Here is an 18,833-nt window from a genome sequence, read left to right as displayed (position 1 = left end):
ACTTCTGTCTATTTGATGAATCTTGGATCGTCAACCATCAGTTGGAGATCACGCAAGCAATATGTTCCTCCTGATTCTACCACCGAAGCCAAATATGTTGTAGCAACTCAAGCCACTAACGAAATCATTTGGCTTCAGAAAATACTTGAAGACTTCCAAGAGAAACAAAAAGCTTCAACTCCTTTATTTGTTGAATACTCTTCTACAATTCAATTGGCCAAGAATCCAAAGTTTCATGATTGAACCAAACATATCAACACCAAGTATCATTTGATTCGACATCATGTAGAGGCAAAAACAATTCATCTGACACATTGTCCAACATCAAAACAAATTGCAGATATCTTTACCAAAGCATTAGGACGTGGAAAGTTTGAAAAATTTAGATCTTTACTTGGTATGTCAGATGTCCCTTTAGATTAAGGGGGGAAATGTTGTAATCCTTCAGGATTTTTGTATAGTTAGGGATTTAGTTATAAATTAGGTATTTTTAGTTATAACTATTTTCAGTTGTCATTTTCAAGTATAAATGTAACCTTAATTGAAGAATTAAGATATAGATCACAACATTTGAATCAATGGAATTCTCCAGACTTCTTATCAAGAAAAGCCTTAAAATAAACACTTTAACTCATTCTGAAGCTTCAGGGAGTGTGACAAGAAGAAAGTTAAGGTATAATTATCTTGCTAGAATAAATCACAAGCATTCCTATGTCCAAAAAAGAGAGATCCCACACATTTCAGTAAGACAACACACTATCAATAAGGGTTTATTATCACAATCGTGGATATCTGTTAACTTATGATGTAAATGTGTAACATTAATCTAAAGATTACCATTCTTATCCACTTGGATATCTGAAAAAACTCACATATCCTTTTTATAAAATTTCGCACTAGCATTTTATAATTCATTTTATCTTTTTTATGTACATTTTTGTTATTTCATTATTTTTACCATTTACTACACTTGATGCAATAGCTTACCCTCTTCTTCAATCCTCTTGTTCCTACAACCAAGTCTTGTCTCTTGGCAAGCGCTTTGAGCCAGACTCATCCTCAACATCTCGAATCATATCAGACTATCACATCCTTCCATGATATAATACTGACAACCACATACTATGCTCCAATTAGTAATATTAACATCAAATAAATTTATGTTCAGTAGTTGTCACTTACATAAGTATTTAATTATCTTATAGGTAAGCAGATCACATGGAATTATGTTCATATGCTAAAATATTCAACGATGTAAAATGTAAGGAGCCAAAAACATCAAGAACATCCTATGCAATTGAATCAAAATAGATTAGTTGAAATATTGTCTGTTGGAAAATCGAGCACCGCCACCCAACCTAGAACTAGCTTCCTCAAGTTCACCCTCGAGTCGAGATTTCTTGCCCATTGATAAAAAAATGACTTGTTGATCTCTTCGATGGGTATTTAATTCCCTATTTCATGATATGGTTTCCTTTAGTGGCATCCCTCTTTTGTCGATCCTTTTATCCACACTTGCATAAGCTTTTCCCATAAAAGCTCATCTTTCTCCCCCACGAGGCTTTTAAGATTTTCCTAAACTTAGCATCTTTTTCCAGCAAAGAAACTTAATGGATATTTATCTCTCATCCATGCTTATTGAGAATTTGATCTAGAATTATTATCATGAAAGAATTATCCATTCCCATTCACCAATGGGATTTCATTTGGTAAGAATCTCATCTCTAGGTGTCTTATTTTCCAAGAATTTAAATTATCTTTATTTGTAAAGTATTTACTCCCATTTTGACCCCCCTAGACCTAGATTTTTGCTATAACTCAGTCTAGCTTTGGTACAACATGATAGAAATGAAGGGTTATTACATACTTATCCCCTTAAATTCATAGGCTCCTTAGTGTATTTTTGCATCTTACAATTTATTTCCTCATTCTCAGGTAATCATCTCTAAAATTGCATGTTCCTACGGCATTGCCACATAAATCAGATTTTTCTAAGATGTAGGTTAGAAATGAGTTCTACGAGCAAATCTCCTTTAATTTCTACATATAACATTTGTTTCAATCAATTTTGTGAGAGACATCAAATGCCCCTTAATTATTTATTCACAACTATATTTAGGCATGTCCAATCAAACCAAGCTTGGTTTGTCAAATGGAGAATAGAGAATTAATTGACATGTTCAAATTTTGCAACTAGATCCTAACTGAAGAAATTCATATCAAAGTATTTAACTGCTTCTATTGAGCTAATATTGATCATATATCTTCTATTCATAGGAAAATTCAACACAATGAGAGAAAATGATAACATAGAGGTAATCACACATAATACAACTTTACAATACCAATTAAATTGGGTTTGAGATTGAATCTGTCATGAGACAATGTCTTAATGGCATAGGAAATATGACCTCCATCCAATCATAAAGCAGGCCATTGTCAATGATAGTTAATCTAGTATGGATTTCAATGTTATATTTGAAGTTTAATGACAACCTTAACCATGTCCTTAGCCATGAAAATAATTGATTGGTACTCAAAAGTACCTCACCCATAGTCGAGTTATGCCAAATGATTTCATCCCCTTGCAATGATTTCTTTTCATGAATTCATGTTTTCTCTTTCTAATCCTACTCCAACACCTAGTTGAGCCATGAACAAATCAAACAATCAGTATGCATGTACATACACCTATACATGAATCATAAACGAAGGTTACAATGTTCTCAACTCCACACCCACTTAATTTTCGGGCGCTATATGTACCAGAGTGTGAACCTATGTCATTAACATCTTGACGCCCCACCATAAACACTAGATCACAACTTGGTAGAATATAATTCATTTCGTGGAAGAAAAATCAATTATCAAATTCATTAAAATAAATCCCAGAATAGTTTATGCAACAATTGTTATGTTGCCATATTCAAAACCAAATAGCACTAGCAATGCAATCCCGCATGTAAACTTCCCCAATATTGCTTGGTAGGAAATAGTTATACAAAATATGCATCACAGATTATACGATTGTGAATTAATTTGAATAAATTGCTAAATATAATTTTATCAAAAACATTTATCCTTATACACCATAATATCAATTACATGTACCACTTAACTCCTTTTTACATTATACCAATTTATAACTTAGCAATTATAAACCTTATACCTTAACAAGGTCAGTGAGAAACATAGATATCTTAGTTATCAATTTAAATATCACCATACTATTTTTCTCACATTACCAACTAAATGTTATTTTTAATTTAAACTCCACTCTTGGACGTACCCATGTTTATCTGCTATAGATGGTATTAAAGAGCGACCTTATATTATACTTGGTTTTATTCCATGACATCTAGTGAATGTGATGATCCCATGGTTTGAGGGCCTTTGCACCACTAACAATTTAAATTTTTAGGACGAGGATTGATTAAGGTCCTCGAGTTTCAATCTCATTTCATTTTTTAGTTTGGTTCACATGATCAAGATGCCATACAAAAATTATGTAGGGTGTCCGCGCCCCTCGCAGCCTTACATTTTAGCTTACATAGCTTTTAACCTTCACTGTCGTAGAAGATTTATTGCAATAGCATCTTGCTTATAATGTGATTATTTGATTATCATATTCCTATGATATTACACATTGGTACTCCAAACAAATTCTCGTATGCTAATTTAATCCGCTCCATCTTGAACAATAATCCCATGGTTTGGATACTTAAGATGTCGGCATGAATTAATTTTCCTAATTACACTAACCATTCTTTATATTGATTAAGTATGTTACTGTATTAGTCTCATTATGACTTAAAATCGGCCTTGGTTGCAAAGGAGTGATTTCTATTGGAATTTGTTCCTGGATATATATATATATATATATATATATATCCTATACTGTTTATTCAACTATTGGCTCGTACTTGGATTAATAGTGCACTAATTGTGACTTCCCATGATGTTGTTTACGTTAATGTCGTGGAATTTTATGCGGGTGCAGGATTTATTAGGTTGTGTTTACTTAAATGTTAAGTACGTTAGTGATCTTTATTTTTGGTTCCACATTGTCATATTTTATACTGAGAAGTTTCCACCTTATAGGTGTCGTTTTCATTCAATTTAATGCGGAAATTTGTAATGTAATATTGATGACTCGTATTATTGAACCACTTAATTTCCAAGCCATTAATTACTCCTCATTCATAATCTCTGAAGGGTTTTTATTTTAATTATTATATTTTATTTGTTTAACTTCTTGGTTACTGCCACACGTAACAATGGAACGTAAAGTAAGTAGGATACCTCAGAGACGTTATATAAATTTATTATAATAGTCTTACTTGTAATTATACCATATGTAACCTACCTTACTTTTCAATTCCATTTAGTTCATTACCAAGATGCAATATCATTCCTTGAATTTAGGATGTGTACACTGCCACTAACTATTTTCTTGAGTAGAACAAGAATGCAGAAATTATTCTATCTACGGATGCAGTCTTCGTTTCAATAAATACAGTTTTTCTTTTCGATATAGCATACAATACTTAATTTTTAGGTCTTGGTTTCACCTGTTTTCTTCATATTTCCACATGTAGGGAGTATAAAATTTTCTTTTATTTCGTGGGGTTAACGCCATGAGCTTTTTCTTCGTGCATTTTTCCACCATATCTTTTATGTGATTGACTCTGCGCTCTAATTATATGGTTTTCCATTATCCACTTGTAAATCTGTCAAGCTGTTGATTTGGACCATTGAATTCCCATATGCCGTCGCATACACCTTACGCCCTCCCAACATATGGTGTGGTTTAGAACTTATTCCCCTTGATTCCCCTTAATCATATCTTATTCGCCCAAGTACATGGTAATACCTTATTATTAACTGTTAGGTGGCGTTCTCTTTACTATAGCTCGAGTGTTAAGTATTAATATCTCGTTGGGGTATCTCTATATCATCTTATTCCTCATACACAACATGTTCTTTGGAATAATCACCACGCATTGATTGTAACGTGTCCCATTTTCCCTACAATTTTTTTTTTCTTTTACAAATATAATTGGTCGATTAAAATGTTGCAATATTAATTGCCAACTGCCGTGTAAATGTTGGAATATTAATTTCCAACTGCCGTGTAGGATCAGCGATTTACTTCACGGAAATACAGTATCGGTGGGATGGAGCATCGGAGGTATCGGTGGTAGCATTGTGATGAGCGATCGCCGATATCGCATCGGCGTGTCGCTATCGGCGCTTTCATATCGGCAGGGTTTTTCACACAGTTATGTTTGCGATCCGATGAGCCGGACCCGACCGTTTATATGCTCTATTGCATAATATTTCAGTTCCGCCAGCGGCCAATTTTCCCGTGTTTTGCAATATTTCCATGCATAGGTCAAAATCCATCGCATCGGTGGATATTGCATCGGCAAGTCGCGACATTTTGTTATTGGGGAAACCAAGGATGCTCAACACTTCCATATATGCGCGCAATGCGATGGTGCAATATTGTGATAAGCCATGCATTAAATTCCGATAGGATATTTTTAGCCGAGTAATCAATGAAATTTACTGCGGTTGGTAAATGTAGGTAGGATATTTTTTTTTATCTTATCATTTAAAATCAAATATGATTTTAACATATATATGTGTAATGAACAGCAGCTCTATTAAGAAGAAAAAAATCTTTGAAGAATCTGAGAGTTCTGTAATTATCTGAAATGCACAGCAGTGCTCAGATAGTGAAATCAGATTCTGGAACTGGAGCGTTCATGTTGTAACCCCTCTGAAGAGGAAGACAATTCTGTAAACAGTTTTTTTTTATGATTAAGATCCTGTATTGAAAACAGAGCGTTGTTCTCTGTGCAATTTCTTTTGTGTTTGAAATTAACAGAAATTTCCAACATGGTATCAGAGCTAGTCTAGGCACTCAGCAAGTCAAAAATAGAATTTGTTTCTCACTGTAGGAGCTATAAGAAGCTTATTGAGCAGATTTTCTCAAGAAGAGAAAGTTTTTGCTTATTTTTATTTATACAGCCAGTATCTCTTCTTTATTTATACAAGTTAAGATGGCAGACGCTGGAACTGGTTTGACAAATTCTCAACTACCACAGTTTAATGGGAAAAATCATAGTTATTGGTCCATAACAATGAAAGCATTGTTTGCTTCTCAAGGATTATGGGAGCTGGTTGAAACTGGCAATGCTGAACCTGCAGATGCAACAACATTGGCTGCTTTGGCAGTAGCAGAAAGAGACCAGTTGAAGAGCGACAAGAAGAAGGATGCCAAAGCCCTCTTTTTTCTCTTCCAATTGGTACATGAAAGTGTTTTTCCACGAATTGCAGCGGCAACAAAATCCAAGGAGGCATGGGATATTCTCAAAACTGCCTATCAAGGCATGGAGAAGGTGAAGACTGCAAAGTTGCAGATGTTGAGGAGAGACTTTGAAACACTTAGCATGAAGGAATCTGATACAATATATTCATTATTCACTCGTGTTATTGGGTTGATAACCCAGATAAGATCTCATGGTGAGATTCTTGAAGAAAGAAGGATTGTAGAGAAGATATTGAGATGTTTACCCTCAAGGTTTGAAGCTATTGTGGTAGCAATAGAAGAAACAAAGGATCTCTCACAGTTCACAGTAGATGAATAGAGTGCTTCTCTTATGTCTCATGAACACAGACTGAGTAGAGGAACAGATTCCTCTTTTGAGCAAGCATTCAAGACTCAGATGTCTTTTGGCCAAGGAAAAGGTCGAGGCAGAGCAAATAACAGAGGTCGTGGAAGAATCCAAAACAAAGGCAGAAATAATCCTGCAAGCACAAGTGGAAGGAGCTGCAATCAGAACCAAAATGAAGGTTCAAGCAAACAGCAAGCTCATGGACAAAGGTATGACAAATCCCAAGTCCAATGTCATTATTGTAAGAAATATGGGCACTACGCCAATGAATGTAAGAAAAAACAAAATGACATGAATGGTAGGCAGAATGCTAATTTTGCAAATGAAGAAGATAAGAATCCAAAGATTGTGCTGTTAACATGCAACATTGCACAAAACAAACAAGAAGATTTTTGGTTCTTAGACTCAGGTTGTAGTAATCACATGACTGGAAATATTGCAATGTTTGCCAATCTGGATGAAAATGTGAAATCTGAGGTAACAACAGAAACTGATAGTAAGATATCTGTAAAGGGCAAGGGCAGAGTCAGTATCCAAGCAAGAAATGGAGAATAGATGATTGTGCCAGAGGTATACTATGTACCTGGTCTGAAATGTAATCTTTTGAGCATTGGACAGCTTATTAACAAAGGTTACAATGTGTTCTTTAAAGATGATATGTGTACAATCAGAGACATACCTCCAAGTAAGAAGATCATTGCACAGGTGCAGATGACCAGCAATAGAATGTTTCCTCTCAAACTCAGGGCAGATTTGAAGGAAGGAAGAGCTATTGCAGCTGTAACACAAGAAGTCTTTCAGGAACAAGTGAAAGATGAGAATTGGTTGTGGCACTTGAGATTTGGACATCTCAATTTCGGAGGCTTGAATCTATTGCACAGAAAGGGAATGGTAAAGGGATTGCCATTGATCGAAAAACCGGACAGCCTTTGTGAAGGCTACATCTTGGGCAAGCAACACAAAGAAAGCTTTCCAGCAGGAAAGAGTATAAGGGAAAAAGCATCGTTGGAAATTGTTCACTCTGATGTGTGTGGACCGATGCAAATACCATCATTTGCGGGAAATAAATATGTTTTAACTTTCATTGATGATTACACTAGAAAGACATGGGTGTATATGCTGAAGTAGAAGAGTGAAGTGTTTGAGAAATTTCGCCACTTCAAAAATCTTGTTGAAAAGTAGTGTGGGCATTATATCAAAGTGCTCAGAACAGATAGAGGAGGAGAGTACATCACCAAAGACTTTCTGCATTTTTGCAGAGAGAATGGCATACAAAAGCAGTTCACCGCGAGGTATACACCTCAGCAAAACGGTGTTGCCGAAAGGAAGAATAGGACCATTCTTGACATGGTCAGAAGTATACTGAAGGAAAAACACTTGCCCCATGAGTATTGGGCAGAAGCTGTCATTTGCGCAGTTTACATCTTGAATAGATGCCCAACTAAAGTTGTCATGAATAAAATACCAGAAGAAGCATGGAGTGGTCAAAAGAAAACTGTCACTCACATGAGAGTATTCGGTTGTGTAGCCTATGCACATGTACCGGATCAGCTAAGGAAGAAGCTTGACAATATGGGGGAGAAGTGTGCCTTTATTGGTTATTCTGATGAGTCAAAAGCATACAAACTCTATAATCCATACACTAAGAAATTGATAGTAAGCAGAGATGTGCAGTTCATTGAAGATGAAGCTTGGGATGGAAGCTTAGAGAAGACAGTGAATGTGAAGACAATTGTGTCTCACGAAGAAGAAGAGGAAGGGATAGCATCAAATAATCCTTCCTTGGTGGCTCCTCCTCCACCACAGCAAGTACAATAAACCACACCACAAGCTGGAATTCGAACAGCCTTGAGAAGTCAAGGAAGTGCTTCTCCAAGCACATCACAGGGATCAGAAATACCCTCAAGTTCGGATGGAATTCCAAGCACACCAAGAAGACCAAGATTCAGAAATCTGAATGAGATTTATGAACAAGGAGAGGTAAGTAACGATACCGGTCTGAATTCATTATTTGCTTTGTATTGTCATGTTGATGACCCAGTTCATTTTGAAGATTCTGTAAATGAAAATAAATGGATTGAAGCAATGAATGAAGAAATTGGTGCCATTGAGAAGAGTAAAACATGGGAGTTAGTGGACCTCCCTGTAGGCAAAGATGCCATTGGAGTTAAGTGGGTCTATAAGACCAAAAGCAATGCTGAAGGCAAGATTGACAGGCACAAAGCAAGACTTGTTGTGAAAGGCTACAAGCAGCAACAAGGCAATGACTATGATGAAATCTTTGCACCAGTAGCAAGGATGGAAACAGTCAAAACAGTGTTGTCTATTGTGGCACAGCACAAATGGAAGATTTATCAGATGGATGTTAAATCTGCATTCCTGAATGGAGTGTTAAAAGAAGAGGTTTATGTTGAACAACCTTCAGGCTATGAAGTTGAAGGCCAAAAGCATAAAGTCTGCAAACTGAAGAAGGCTCTTTATGGGTTGAAGCAAGCTCCAAGAGCATGGTACAACAGAATAGATGCTTATCTGATTGAGAATGGGTTTGATAAGTGTGATGGTGAACCCACACTCTACATAAAGGAGAATGACGGTAAGATTCTTATTGTTGTTTTATATGTAGATGATTTGATTTTTACTAGCAATGATGCTTCTCTCATTGCTGATTTTAAAGCAGTCATGAAAAGTGAATTTGAAATGACTGACTTGGGCTTCTTAAGATATTTTCTTAGAATTGAAGTAGACCAAAGTGAAAATGGTGTTTTCATTTCTCAAGTTAAATATGTAGAATCAATGTCAAAGAGATTTAACATGCAGAACAACAAGGCAGCTGTGACTCCAACTGTAATGGGGTTGAAATTGACCAAAGAAGACAACAGCAAGGATTTTGATCCAAAATTATACAAGAGCATAGTTGGCAGCCTTATGTACTTAACTGCAACTAGGTCAGACATTATGCACGTTGTGAGTTTAATCTCCAGATTTATGGAAAGACCGAAAGAGACTCATTGGCAGGCAGCCAAGAGGATTCTAAGGTATGTGAATGGAACGAAGGGGTTTGGTATTTTATACTCCTCTTCTGAAAGTTTCATGTTGACAGGTTACACTGACAGTGATTGGGTTGGAAGTGTTGATGATAGGAAAAACACATCGAGATATGTGTTTCATATGGGATCGGGAGCCATCTCATGGGCTTCTAAGAAGCAACCTGTTGTGTCTTTGTCAACAGCAGAGGCAGAGTATGTGGCAGCAACAACAGCAGCGTGCCAAGCAGTGTGGCTGAGAAGAGTTCTCAGAGACTTGTGTCATGAACAAGAAAAGGGCACAACCATTTACTATGATAATAGCTCGGCAATAGCATTGTCTAAAAACTCTGTTTTTCATAAAAGGAAAAAGCACATAGACACCAAATTTCACTTCATACGTGAATTGGTTAACAATGGTGAGATTGTTTTGCAGCACTGCAGTACAAGTTAGCTGACATCTTGACAAAACCATTGGGAAAGAAAAGTTTTGATCATTTCAGGAAATGTCTGGGTATGACTAAACGCCCAGCAGTTGAAATTAAAGGGGAGTGTTGGAATATTAATTCCAACTGCCGTGCAGGATCAGCGATTTACTTCACGGAAATATAGTATCAGTGGGATGGAGCATCGGAGGTATCGGCGGTAGCATTGCGATGAGCGATCGCTGATATCGCATTGGCGTGTCACTATCGGCGTTTTCATATGGGCAAGGCTTTTCGCACAGTTATGTTTGCAATCCGATGAGCTAGACCCGACCGTTATATATGCTCTATCGCATAATATTTCAGTTCTGCCAGCGGCCAATTTTCCCGTGTTTTGCAATGTTTCCAAGCATAGGTCAAAATCCATCACATCGGTGGATATCGCATCGGCGGGTCGCAAGTCGGCATTTCGCTATCGGGGAAACCAAGGATGCTCAACACTTTCATATATGCGCGCAATGCGATGGTGTGATATTGTGATAAGCCATGCATTAAATTCCGATAGGATATTTTCAGCCGAGTAATCAATGAAATTCACTACGGTTGGTAAATGTACGTAGGATATATTTTTTTTTTTATCGTTTAAAATCAGATATGATTTTAACATATATATGTGTAATGAACAACAGTTCTGTTAAGAAGAAAAAAACCTTTGAAGAATCTGAGAGTTCTGTAATTATCTGAAACGCACAGCAGTGCTCAGATAGTGAAATTAGATTCTGGAACTGGAGCGTTCCTGTTGTAACCCCTCTGAAGAGGAAGACAATTCTGTAATAGTTTTTTTTTATAATTAAGATCTTGTATTGAAAACAGAGCGTTGTTCTCTGTGCAATTTCTTTTGTGTTTGAAATTAACAGAAATTTCCAACATAAAATTCTAGCTACTTCCTTTTTCTGTTATTTTACTAAAATGAATGACCACTTTTTGAATATAAACTTCTATTGACATATTTCCACTTACATTAGATCCCTTTCAAGTAGACCCTCGTTCTTTGCACTGAGGTACTCATCTCTTTGAAATCTATAGCTCTCAAGATTCGGATCTCAAAAGAAATGTCTATCACGGCTACCTGTATTTAATGTGCTAATTGTGATCCTCGTAGTTATACGATCCAACTCCTTATACTCCATATCCTTCCTTAGTTCCAAGGAAGAGCTAATATTCTTCACACAGTTCGGTACTCACACACTTCATAAGCATACTATGATTCCAGATAATGGTAACAACATTAATTATTAAACGTTCACCCCACACGATTTCATTTATGTCCAATATTTTGTGTTCAGTTGGAATAGATAATTATAACAGTGGGGTCATGGATCCCATTACAAAGCAAAAAGAAACAGTTAATTCAAACATATGAAGAAGATGGAAAATCAGATTTCAGCACACTGTAAAATCAAGGAAGTAAGAAAAAATGAGTAGCACCAATAATCATGTGTAGAATCAAATTGAGGGCACTCAGGGTGAATCAGTTTTCCATTTTAGGAGTAGATTTTATTGATCATATTCACCTAGTATTGACTCTCTGAAATGGAGGAATGAGTCTCCCGTTCTACGTACATCACAATCGAGGATAGCAGTTAAAAGATATGTAGCTGGCCCATGAGATATGAACTACAGAAACAGACAGACCTAGCAATAAAGCATGTAAGCCCATACTTAATTAAAATAATAAAATGTTAAAACTGATTTGAATGACTTTTCCAAAATTGATTACACACAATCACCTCATGACTTCGTGATTACTGCTGGACAACAGAGGACCACTCAACCTCCAACTAATTGTAATCACATTTCAAAGAAACCGGCAACATAATTCCTAACTGTCCCAACCATTCGAACAACTAAGAATGGATGTTCCTCAACTCAGTTCTTGCTACCTGGTTTTAAAGTATTTTCAAGCTGGTATTGCCTTAGTGCGATGAACTTACCTTGGCATCCTCTGCATGACACCTGGTCCAAAGTGGTTGTATGTAACAGTTACCTTCATGTTTTTATCACCTGCATAGTCATCGCTGTGGCCTAACATTACCTGGTCGGTTGTTGGAAATAGTAATAGCTGTGGAAGCAAGTGAAACATCAATGAGACCGTCTAAGCACCTGGAGAGGGTGTTGTGATCGATCCATATATCTTTAGAACCAGTGATAGATATAGCATCTGGATCCTGTTTTGCCATACCTGACACACCAATAGTAGCTCCAGACGTAGACTCCATCACCTGAATGTTACACGCGACATTGGGCTTACAATCATGGATGTTCAACCCATGAATAATAATGTTGTTCACGTTGTCAAGGCGGATGCAAGGCCCATTACTGATCTGAACATTGGCCCCTCTTCCATCAATAGTCTTGTGGCTTGCAACAGATAGGGGCATCTGCCAACTTCATTCGATTTTGTGCCCAATTTGCATCTCTTCTCTAGCAGTTGCCAATGGCGTTGGAGTTGTTGCTTGTAGAAAAAGAGAGGGAGGCTTGCAACAACAACGAAACCAAAGCTAATAACATCCATGCTACTCCAGTGATGGCCATATTAGGAGTTAAATTCATTCGATGGATGGATGTGCCTAGAATTGGAAATTTGAGCCAAAAGTTGAAGATAGAGGTAACACGATCCGATTGCATGTAAGTTTATGCAAACTTTCTTTTCAATGTCTGGATTCTCAACCTGTTCTATGTATTAAATCTTGAGGTTTATAACCAATTTTATTAGTATTTCTAACCCATCTTCTTTTATTATCTGCAGAAGAGGTAAATAATGATTGGTTGGAATATCACATCATCAACGAATCTAGTTATTTAGATCAGATTCTCTACCTCAGAGAAACCTATGATTTTTGTTTAAACATCGATATTAGGTAGATGTGTATTGCACAGTGTCGTACAATAGTTGATACTAAGTGTTGTCCTGCTCGTAGTGGATGGAACATTCAACGAGCCGAAAACGAGCACCGATGCGTTATTGTGAATATCCCAAATGCGGGTAGCAAGATATGTTTTGCATAGGGTGCAATCAATCCCAGAGGTTGACTGCTTGCAAACCTCACGCCCATTGGCAGATGGGGCACCCAAAATGCATGTACTTGATGCTGTGTAGTTGTAATCGCCAACGCAGCAGTGAAAATAGACCCGGCTTCCCTTGGAAAAGTAGCAGATTAACCACCATGAGCACCAGTGGTTTAAGACACAACATAGAAAGTGAAAAAAAAAATTGAGGAAGGGATGCTTTGTTAATGGACTGTCCATAAGCTATATTCTGGATATAAGCAAGGGCTATAGCAGTCCTCCCTCGAGCTTCTTGCCTTCCATGTTTCACGCAAGAGTTGAGAGACGTTGGAACCCCGAACCAATTAATGGGGGAACTTCACTTGGAGGGAAAACTCATGATCATATGATCGTCCCTTCGAATCAAAGCAGTAGGAGCAGTAAGAAAAGGGTTAGCCCCACTAGTAACAGCAGCTAGCTGAGGCAGCGCAAAGCTCTTTGGAATCCATTACGAAGGACACTTTACGACCTCGAGGAAGTGTTTAGCACCAACCGTGTGAGTACGATTTCTAGACTAACAATAAAAGGACTTCCTATTCGGATCTTCTGCGTGTCACACAAAGTCGATACCAAAGTTATATTCAACGTGCCTGTAGATATGCCAGCACTAGGGTCAGTACCATTACTGCTAACGGGAAGCCAAATAACCTGACCGATATAGCTACCTCGAATGATATATATATAACCTCCAATAAACTCTCTGATTCTAAGAAACTCTCCGATTGGAAAGCGTTATTGAGATGCTTATCAATGTGTCGTCGTTTCTTGTTTTCGAAAGTATTGACATGGTTTTTTTTTTAAAGGAAACACGTAGAGATTTGACTCGGTCAACTTCTATTTATCTTGCCTTGTGACTTGCTACTTATGTTCCCAGTTTAGTTTTCACATGATTGTTCCACTGCAGACTATCCAACCGACTGGTTACCTCCCCATTTCAATCTTGGTTGATCACTGAACTTCCAGTTTCTCATTTCATGTTACGGGGTCTCGTAAGTTTTTTTACAGACTTCAGCCTCATCCCTCTGCCCGGCAGCGGGATTTTTTTGACTAATTTTTTTGATGGTTCATCCGACTCTTAGAACAACTGCATTATTGAAATAAATCATACATTTCTTGGTAATTATATCACTTTGACCACCGAATGAGTATCAATTATTCTCATTGAATTGATCTCTAGAAATTACTCACACTCACACGCTAGTGAAAATTGGTAGAAAATACTTCTTTTGGGCTATGATGGCAACTAGCTCACATATTAATTTGAGCATAGATATCGAAATATATATATTACTATTCGAGTTGTGGGTTAGCCCATAAGTCTCCATATTGAACTTACCTTGTGATACCCATTGTCACATCCCTCCAGGATATAGAACTAGCTACCACATACTATGCTCTAATTACTAATATTAACTTCTAATAAGTTTATGGTGAGCACTTGTCACATAAGTATTTAATCATCCTATAAGAAAGCAGATCATACTCAATTGTATTTATATGTCAAAATAATCAATAACATAAAGTGTAAGGAGACAAAAACATGGAGAACATCTTATGCAATTGAATCAAACTCTTATGCAATTGAATCAAACTAGATTAGCTGAAAGAGTGTCGCTTGGAAAGTCAATCACTGCCACCCAAAGTAGAATTGGCTTCCTCTAGTTCACCCCCAAGCCGAGAGTTCTTGCCCATTGATCAACAACCTCTTGTTGATCTCTTCAATGGGTATTTAATTCCCTCTTTCATGATATGACTTCCTTTAGTGGCATCCCTCTTTTATGGATCCTTTTATCCACTTACCTAGGCTTTTCCTATAAAATCTCGCATTTCTCTCCCACGAGCCTTCTATTTTTTTCCTAAACGTGGCATCTTTCACCAGCTAAGAAATTTGATGGATATTTATCTCTCATCCATTAATCTTATCTTGAATTTGATCTAGAATTATTATCATGAAAGAATTCTCCATTGCCATTCACCAATGGGATTTCATTGGGCAAGAATATCATCTCTAGGTGTCTTGTTTTCCAAGCATTTAAATTCTCTTTATTTATAAAGTATTTACTCCCATTTTTACCCCCTAGACCTAGCTTTTATTCTATAACTCAGTCTGGCTTTGGTCCATCATGATAGCAACACAGGGGTATTACACTAAGTGTCTAACATCGATCATCGCATTGTCAGCAATCCTCTCCATAGCATTTTGTCTATGATATTGAGACACCATTAGATATATGCATTGTTCTGCACTAACGTACAGTTGCAACTAACATATCCAGTTTTGAAAATCAGTCCAAAACACATACTCTGATGTGCTCACCTTGTTTTTTAACAAAACATATTAATTGGAAGTATCAACATGTCAAAATGATGGTTTATTTTTTAATGAAACATATTATTGTAAGTATCAACATGTCAAAATGGTGTAGGGTTCTAGGGTTGCTTGACAATTGAGTAGAAATTTGTCGAAATAACTGTTGAGAGTAATGATAGTGATGCACAAATTTAGGGAGTGGCTTAGAATCAAGGTAAAAGAAAATTTACATCATTATGTTCCAATGCAGGTTTCATGAAGGTGGAAATAAACTTTCAAAATATGAACTAATCCCACATTGAAATATTCTCTAAAGTTAAACATTAGAGAATATATTGTTCAAAACTCATATAATGAGTAGTTAAAAGAAAATCTATTGCTATAAGACTAATAATATATTTATCAAATGCTTAATTATATAAATAATTTGTGGGAGTCATTAACATTAATAATTTTTGCAATTTTGTAGTTCTAATACATTTTGCTTTTCAGAGTATTTTAATGTTAAAGTAAACCAATAATATAAGTCATATGGATGATTAATGTATATATTTCAGTCTTCTTACCATTTCATTAATTACTAACTCAACCTCTTAATTTCCAAGAATGAGTTCCATAGTTTTGTATATAACTATGCAAGAGTGGTCAAATTTTGGAATTTAATCGTAGAGGTTCATTCTATAGTAAATGTGCGAGAAATGTGTGATTTCCTCCATTGTTAATGTACAATTGACACGTTACTTTCAAAATTAAAAAATATATTTTTTTTAGATAAATAAATAATGTCTACTCTAATAAAAATATAAATAAATATATATATTTTGCTAGTTTTAAATAAAAATCATATAAATTAATGTAAACATTAGGTTAGTTTAACTAAAATCATTATAAAACATCAATATTTCGAGTGTCACACTAATTACTGGTTTCATTGTTAATAGCACAATTCAGTATGAAAGAGATGTTTTAAAATATTCTACTTTCACTCTCAAAACCATAAAATATTTCCATCTTTATTGTAAGTAACATAATTTTACATCAGCTTAAGATAATATATATATATATATATATATATATATATATATATATATATATATATATATATTTCAAAGATTTAAATAACTATTTGAACATCCTTATATGTATGTGGGGGCCAAAATAAAGAATTAATTAAAAATAAACTAATTTAGTGATTTTCTGAAAAAAGAGAAATGTGCAATCTATTAGAGTATTGATATACAATTGGTATGTAACATTTACTAATAGTAATAAGTTTGGATGATAAATAAAATATCTTATTTTATAATATTAAGCAATATTGATGTATATTTGAAAATCTATTAATAACTTAAATAAAAATATAATTTTTTAATATAAGCAATATAATGCATCAGTAAATTATTTCAATGTCCATATTAACTAATGTAAATATATAATTTACATAGTTAATATGTACATATATAATTTACATATATATGCATATTATGTATATATATTTACTAATATAATTTACGAGAAATTTACACGACGTATAAATTTCAATTAAAATTTAGTTTAATAAAATTTATCTACAATCCTATCTCTTCAGAAGTAAATATAGAAACAAATGGGAGAGTGCAAATGAACTGGATAATTTTTGTGGCTTTTTGAAGCACATGTAGGGAGTTGAATTTCTTATTATTCCAATGTGGCTAATGGTTTAAATCCTCCTCCTCCATGATCACAAATCCGAGTATACTACCATGCATTTTGTGTTGTTTTTAATACTCTAGCAAGTGAGAGAGAGGATGTACACATCTCACTATTCCACTTTAAATTATATTCCTTGATTGACTCTTTTGTGAGTGAAGAGTTATCACATCAGATCCATAAAAAATTAGTTCAATTTTTTCATGACGTTGAAGGATTTATATTATATTGTTAAAGATCTTCAACCTAGAATTGAAGGATAATAATCTCATGGATTTAGGATATAAAATTAAAGCCATCATGCATGACATTGATTCTACTAGTGTGAATATAAGGTTTTCTCTTAATATCTACCACGCATATTCTTATTATCTTAAATCACCTAATGTTCGTGGAAAACTAAAGACCTTTGATATTGACTCCTTGGTGCATAAAATTTGACCACGTGAGAAAGAGTTATAAGAGAAGATAATAATAGAGGATACGGAAAGAAGAATTTTAGAAGAAGTTTCTCATTATCTTGAATCACCCAATGTTCGTGGAAAACTAAAGTCCTGTGATATTGAACCTTTGGTGGATAAAATTCTACCACATGAGAAAGAGTTATAGGAGAAGATAATAATAGAGGACATGGAAAGAAGAATTTTATAGGAAGTGGGGTGTAAATATAATAAAGGAGTTTTTTTTTTTTAAGAATGGTTAGGAGAAAAATATATATAGATGCGAGAATATCAAATAAAGGTAGGAACAAAAAGATGAAAATGTAAAGATATAGAATTTTCGTTATTTTTCATTGGAATATTAGGATGAATTAAGATTGGTTCAAACTTTTATTTGATTATGGGAGAGATGTATGCTTTCATGACATTGATCTTACTTTCCACGATATATTTTAGATAGTCTTTTTTAATGAATTGAATGATGGTATAGAGGGTGCAATATATTTTGCAAATAAATCTAGTCTCAAATAGAAGAATTGGCACAATTACAACCAATTTTTTGTATTTTTATATTTTATTTTACTTGATGTTCTCTATATTCCTTATTTATAGAGAAACTTACTATACTTTGTACACATTCAATAACAAGGACATACAATTCACATGTTTTATGAAAAAATAAACCAAGTAGACATTGTGACTACTTGGTCATCATGACAAGATGAAAGAAGGAAAATTTGTTGAAGTTGAAAGGGACATCAACATGGGATATAATATTGCATAGCTCTCTTACAATGACGAAGTTACATTTTCATATGGTATCTTGTGTCATGCTAGATTTGGACACATCAACTATGATAGTATTTATATGATGAGGAAAAATGGCATTATAGTTTTTATAACAATCCAAGGAATCTAAACCAATTTAATGCATCTATCCTTGGTAATCATAGCAAGGCTAATGTGGAATTAACTCCGAACTCTCAAGATAATCAAGATACCCACCACAAAAATATTAAAACAATCCAGAAACATTCTCATAATTCCTTTCCAAGAGCATGTAGAAAACAAGAGTTGACGCACAATCCATGACTAATTCATATGCTTTTGGTAATAAATATATGATTACTTTTATTAATTGTTACACCAAGGTG

At 35.1% G+C, this 18,833-nt stretch overlaps 1 pseudogene; it reads right to left on the bottom strand.

Moving 5' to 3' along the window:
- Positions 1–12,203: 12,203 nt before the first annotated feature.
- LOC149145833 (pectate lyase 1 pseudogene) lies at positions 12,204–12,572 on the bottom strand (annotated as a pseudogene).
- Between the last annotated feature and the right edge of the window lie 6,261 nt (positions 12,573–18,833).

Source organism: Pinus tabuliformis, chromosome X (assembly GCF_031772625.1).
Source record: "Pinus tabuliformis cultivar Carrire ecotype Pingquan chromosome X, CPIR1, whole genome shotgun sequence".
NCBI lineage: Eukaryota > Viridiplantae > Streptophyta > Pinopsida > Pinales > Pinaceae > Pinus > Pinus tabuliformis.
The sequence above is the reverse complement of the archived record's forward strand: the minus strand, read 5'-3'. Positions and strand labels throughout refer to the sequence as shown.